We start from the raw sequence: 6,846 nt of genomic DNA, 5'->3' as shown, positions 1-6,846 counted from the left end.
ACGGGCAGACGGTGCAGCTGTCACAGCGATGGGGCACGTCTGGCATGGGTAGAGGCCGACCGGTTCCTCATTAGCTCACCTAGACCTGGAGAGAGCTGTCAGATGTTCTGGCCACAGAACTAGGGAGGCCTCAGCACCACTGCACAGTTCTCAGCCGGCCTTTGAAAATGGAAGCATCTTCCTGCCCCAGACACAAAGGGCCTTCCCTAGGAGGAAGAGCAGGCAGTTAAGGCAGAGCCAAGGGAACCGGGCTTGGATCTCAGGCCCAGTCCCCCTGGGGCTGGGTTTTCCAGGTCCTGGGGCTGCAGAGAAGAGAAGCAGGCATCCACACGTGGGGGGAGAGGGACCCCGGTGCTTGGGCCCGGGGGCTGGATCTGGACAGGCGGGCGCCGGAAATCAGTGAGCGGTGGGGTCTTCCCGACAGAGGCGCGGTGCTGAGTCCTGGCTCCTGGCATCCTTCTGCGATGAAGCAGGGCTTGGAGGGAACGGGAATGGGCTGGAATGCTGCCCTCCAGGAAAAGGGGAACAGGCAGGCTGGCGCACCGCAGTGGGGAACTGCTCACAATCAGGAATCTAAGGCAGGGAGCCCGTTACTAAGACCGGATGCCTTGGGGGTGGAGGAGCTACAGCTGGAACTGTCAGACAGGAGGGCCCGTCCTCAGCCCAGGCCCGCCAGATCCAAGGCTTGCACTGCAGGACTGTTCCCGCGCCCCTCCCACCCCCAGCAGATCTAAATGCTGCTTTTGTCAAAACCGATCATCAGTGCCTGCAGGTTTAGCGCCCTCGGTGAGGCAGCTAAGCAAGCACGGGGAAACCACGGGAGAAGCTAGCCTTGCAGCTGGACTGGGTCCTGGGCCTGTTTCACACCTGCCTCTTCAGCATCCCCAGGTGGCCACGTGAGCCACTCTCCTGTTCCCTAGCTCGGCAGTGGCCTCCAGGGACCTCGGCCACATCACGTCCGTCAGCCACCCACAGACGCTGTGGAGGCAACAGAAGAGGAAGAAATGAGCACAGTCCTATTCGAAAGCCCTCTGAGGGCCAGAGCTGACTCTACTGGGATGAAGCAGGTAGTAATCCCAGTGTACACATTAGCTGCTTTGTCCCAAGAAAATTCAAATGCAAGACAACTGCCCTTTGTATCCCAAGGCAAGCCTTATCTTGATTACCAATTGATCTAACTAAAGTTTTGAAACATTCTTCAAATCATTTCCTGGAAGTTCTTGTATAAACATGGACTCACTCGATGTAAAGTCTGACGAAGGTTGGAACCTCAGTGGAGATCACTTTAAAAACATTGCATCTGCCCACAAGCCACCTGTGGGTCCCAGCCCTTAGCTGCACGGCTCTGAGATCACCCATCGCCTCTGATGGGCCACAGAGAGGTGAGCCAGGCTGTAAGGGGGGCTTCCCACAGGCCTCAGCATCTCCAAGATCCCAAAGAATGTTCTCATGGGTCAGACCCTAAAAGCCTTGGGAGCTAACTTCCTGCCTCAGCTTCCACGTCCTTCCTCTCTGGAACCGTTCCCTGTAAGGGAGAAGCCCCCAGGAGCTCAGAAGAAGGTAAGTCCCCCCTAGTCATCCTCTCCCCATCATTCTGACACCTGCTAGGTCTCCACAGCCTTGCCCAAAGGCCCCTGGTCCTGGGCCAGGCTGAATGGGTTTTGCCCGTGACTCTCCCCTCCAGATGCCACCCTTGCTGTGCAGTCAGCCCACTTTCTGTCATTTCCTCGTGCTGCTTGAGGCCCTGGCCGGAGCAGCTGGCCTTGACGGAGGGGAAGGAGCCCTGGTCTGTCTGGGGGAGCCCTCCTGCTCGTGATCGGTAACAGCTGGGCACCTTCTGGCACATGCCGGTCCCACGCCTGCCTCCCAGCGTGCCTCCGCCCTGTGTCTCCCGTGAGCTGAGAGCCACAGAAACTCGAAGTTTTTGTACGGAAGTTGCCAGAAACTAAAACGAAACCCCCACCAAAAGTTGCCTGTTGTTGTCTAAGAATATGCCCTGAACACATCTCTGCACAAACACCATTTACTGCGCACCTACTACGCGCCCAGCGATGGGTTAGGCCCTTGCCCGGAAGATGGCACTGAATTCTCAAAACACTGCAGAGAAGCTCTTAGGAACCCCTTGCTACCACAGAGATAACTGAGGTTCAGCAAGGTTAGTTCGTTGGCTCAAGGCCACAGGTAATCAGAGGAGGCAGGGCCTCTGGGCCCAGCAGAGTCTCCCAAACACAGATGTGCCCTCATCCTACATAACCCCCGCCCCCAGGGCAGCTCCTGAGCTCGGCTGCAGAGGTAAGGCCGCCCCAACTCTTCCGGTCGCCCCTGTGCCGTGGTGTGGACCGTCAGCTTCCAGCCCCCAGCAACGTTCTCCTGTGGCAGGATAATTGGGAAACGCCTCTTTTCTGATCCTGAGAGAATTAATGAGCTGTGAAAAGAGATTAGATGGGGAGTCATTGCTTTGGGGAAGAAGCCACTTATTCTGCTCAACTTGATTTTTGCTAATGACATCCTCTTAAACTCCTGTGTCAAATCCCTTCCTCCCAGTGTAGGATTTGTCAGTCTTCTTATTAAAAAGAACACCATTACACTGCTAAAAAAAATCATCCAATAAAGTGGATTTGATCTTACAGAACTCTTTCTCGTTTTAAGTAGATGGCCATTGGTTTCCCATTCGAATTCACTGCCAGTTTAAGCAAACTTGTCCTTCTTGTTTTCACCAGTCTAAAAACACAGTATCAATATCTAAACTAGAGTGGAGGTGGAGTCTGGGTGAGGAAACTGGAGGTGGAGAGCTGGACCAGGGGTCAGGGTTCAGCCTCCAGGCAAAGGGCGGGGTGAGGGCACCATCGCCCAGAGGATGTGAGAGATGTGCTTCTCCTGATCATTCATTCCCTCCCCCAGATCATTCTCACACGTTCTTTCATGTTAAATATTCAGAATCTGGGACTTCCTTGGTTGTCCAGTGGTTAAGACTTCACGCTTCCACTGCAGGGGGTGTAGGTTCTATCCCTGGTTGGGGAACTAAGATCCTGCATGCCATATGGACCAAAAGAAAAATAAAAAAATTAATAAATATTCAGAATCTACACTACCTAAATAATGAGGGTCTCAAAAATAAACTCAAAATGGATTAAAGACCTAAATGTAAAGCCAGACACTATAAAACTCTTACAGGGAAACGTAGGCAGAACACTCTATGACATAAATCATAGCAAGATCCTTTTTTGACCCACCTCCTAGAGAAATGGAAATAAAAACAAAAATAAACAAATGGGACCTAATGAAACTTAAAAGCTTTTACACAGCAAAGGAAACCTTAAACAAGATGAAAAGACAACCCTCAGAATGGGAGAAAATATTTGCAAATGAAGCAACTGACAAAGGATTAATCTCCAAAATATACAAGCAGCTCATGCAGCTCAATATCAAAAAAACAAACAATCCAATCCAAAAATGGGCGGAAGACCTAAACAGACATTTCTCCAAAGAAGATATACAGATTGCCAACAAACACATGAAAGGATGCTCAACATCACTAATCATTAGAGAAATGCAAATCAAAACTACAATGAGGTGTCACCTCACACCGGTCAGAATGGTCATCATCAAAAAATCTACAAACAGCAAATGCTGGAGAGGGTGTGGAGGAAAGGGAACCCTCTTGCACTGTTGGTGGGAATGTAAATTGATACAGCCACTATGGAGAACAGTATGGAGGTTCCTTAGAAAACTAAAAGTAAAACTACCATATGACCCAGCAATCCCACTACTGGGCATATACCCTGAGAAAACCATAATTCAAAAAGTGTCATGTACCACAATGTTCACTGCAGCTGTATTTACAATAGCCGGGACATGGAAGCAACCTAAGTGTCCATCGACAGATGAATGGATAAAGAAGATGTGGCACATATATACAATGGAATATTACTCAGCCATAAAAAGAAACGAAACTGAGTTATTTGTAGTGAGGTAGATGGACTTAGAGACTGTCATACAGAGTGAAGTAAGTCAGAAAGAGAAAAACAAATACCGTATGCTAACACAAATATATGGAATTTAAAAAAAAAAAAAAACGGTTCTGAAAAACCTAGGGGTAGGACAGGAATAAAGACGCAGACGTAGAGAATGGACTTGAGGAAACAGGGAAGGGGAAGGGGAAGCTGGGACGAAGTGAGAGAGTGGCATGGACATATATACACTACCAAATGTAAAATAGATAGCTAGTGGGAAGCAGCCGCATAGCACAGGGAGATCAGCTCAGTGCTCTGTGACCACCTAGAGGGGTGGGATAGGGAGGGTGGGAGGGAGACGCAAGAGGGAGGAGATATGGGGATATGTGTATATGTATAACTGATTCACTTTGTCATACAGCAGAGACTAACACAACATCATAAAGCAATTATACTCCAATAAAGATGTTAAAATAATAATAATAATAATGAGTGTCTAAAAGCACCCAGTGCAGCGAGACCTGCACTGGCGTCTGCATTCATCACATTAATTAGCAAAAGGATTGATTTTACTGAACTATGGGGGAGGGGCAGAGGAGGCTGGGCTGTGTCATATGGGCACCGGACTTCAGGATTTTCAAGCGAAGGCCAACAGTTTCTGCCGAGGTTGTCATTAGAGGATTTACAATCGGCTTCCCTTCTGCTCCAGTCCACCGATGGGAATTGAACAGTTCAGATCTACGAAATAGGTTAACGAAAGGTCCCTCGCTGACACCATTCTGAAAGGATAAAACAGCTCTCCCGGGCTTTGATTTAGGACGGGACGCGGTATTTTCAGTTGTGGAGGAAATGCAGCACAGGTGTGTGGCCCCATGTGACCAGGCATGGCTTAGTCTGGTCCAGCTGCTATGACAAAAATACCACAGACTGGGTGGCTTACACAACAAACATTTATTTCTCACAGTTTGGTAGGCTGGGAAGTCCAAGATCAAGGCTCTGGCAGATTTGGTGTCTGATGAGAGCCTGCTTCCTGGTTCATAGACGGCTGTCTTCTCACTGTATCTTCTCACAGTGGAAGGGGGGAGGGAGCTCTCCAGGGTCTCTTTTACAAGGGCACAGATGCCATTCGTGAGGGCTCCACCCTCATCACCTAGTCAGCTCCAAAGACCCCACTTCCTCGTACCATCACATTAGGGGTCAGGACTGCAACATATGAATCTGGAGGGGACACAATCATTCAGTCCATATGTAAGCACAAGCAGATCAGTGCATGTGAGCAAGGCCATAGCAGGTAAATTAGCCTTGGGCAAAAGCACCTGGTAATACTGAGGGTGAAATGGGCTTCATGGTGGTGGTGGTGATGTGGAATACAAAACACGCACAAAGGCCAGGAAGTTCTGGGAACGGTTGGCTGTTGGCCTGCTGGGACGCCTCTTTGCTGGGGATTGTACTGCAAAGACTGTTCAGCATCAGAAGGGAAACTCCAAGTCAGGGGGCAAGAAATGGCCCCTCAACAGACACATTTGCCACTCAAGCCTGCATTACAATTTGGGGAAGGAGAACGACACACAGGTTTCTAGTAAAATGCAAAAATCTGGACATTTTCCTCAGAAAACCGACCTTGCCCAGTAGGTCCAGTCTTCGCTTGTGCCAGTCAGAGAAGCAGGGTGAGACGCATGCCCTGGGCATCCCTTTGGACCCTTAGGTGCAGCTGTAAAGCGTGCTGGCTTCTGTACGGCAGATAAATGTCTAGGAAGGAGTTTCAGAAACAGAAATGTTGCGGACTTTTTTCTCTAAGGAACTATTTACCTTTACTCAGAAACTGCTACTAAAATAACCTCGACTCTCTTAGTGAAGGCAAACATCCTAAATCACAGGGGAGGAATTAATGAGAATGTGGGCACATGGTACTTTGAACATCATTCTTCTATCCCGTGGCAACAATGTAAGTGGAGAAATCCAGGGCTGAGGTTGCGAGGCTGCTGGTAGTAAGAACGTGGTTGATAAGTACGTGCATTAAGGAGCCCTTTGTGTGCACACACCGAATGTCATGGTCACATTCCAAATTGCCTCTTAAATAACCATGCTCACGGATCATATGCTAGTTCTATATTTAGTTTTTTAAGGAACCTCCATACTGTTCTCCATAGTGGCTTTGCCAAGTTACATTCCCACCAACAGTGTAGGAGGGTTCCCTTTTCTCCACACCCTCTCCAACATTTACTGTCTTTTCACTTTTTTTTTTTGGCCACCGAGCTGCGTGGCTTACGGAATCTCAGTTCCCCAACCAGGGATGGAACCTGGGGCCACAGCAGTGAAAGTCTGGAATCCTAACTACTAGGCCACTTGTTGGTAGATTTTTTTTTTTTTTTTTTTTTGGCTGCGTTGGGTCTTCGTTGCTGCGCGTGGGCTTTCTCTAGTTGCGGCGAGCGGGGGCTACTCTTCGTTGCAGTACACAGGCTACTCATTGTGGTGGCTTCTCTTGTTGTGGAGCATGGGCTCTAGGCGCGTGGGCTTCAATAGTTGTGGCAAGCAGGCTCAGTAGTTGTGGCTCGTGGGCTCTAGAGCGCAGGCTCAGTAGGTGTGGCACACGGGCTTAGTTGCTCCGTGGCATGTGGGCTCTTCCTGGACCAGGGCTTGAACCCGTGTCTCCTGCGTTGGCAGGTGGATTCTTAACCACTGCACCACCAGGGAAGTCCAGTAGATTTCTTGATGATGGCCATTCTGACCCATGTGAGATGATACATCATTGTAGTTTTGATTTGCGTTTCTCTAATAATTAGCGATGTTGAGCATCTTTCGACATATACACATTACTAGATATAAAATACATAACTAATAAGGACCTACTGTATAGCACAGGGAACTCTACTCAATACTCTGTAATGAACTA

This window comes from Eschrichtius robustus, chromosome 11, assembly GCF_028021215.1.
Source record: "Eschrichtius robustus isolate mEscRob2 chromosome 11, mEscRob2.pri, whole genome shotgun sequence".
Lineage (NCBI taxonomy): Eukaryota > Metazoa > Chordata > Mammalia > Artiodactyla > Eschrichtiidae > Eschrichtius > Eschrichtius robustus.
Note: the sequence above shows the minus strand (reverse complement) of the source record.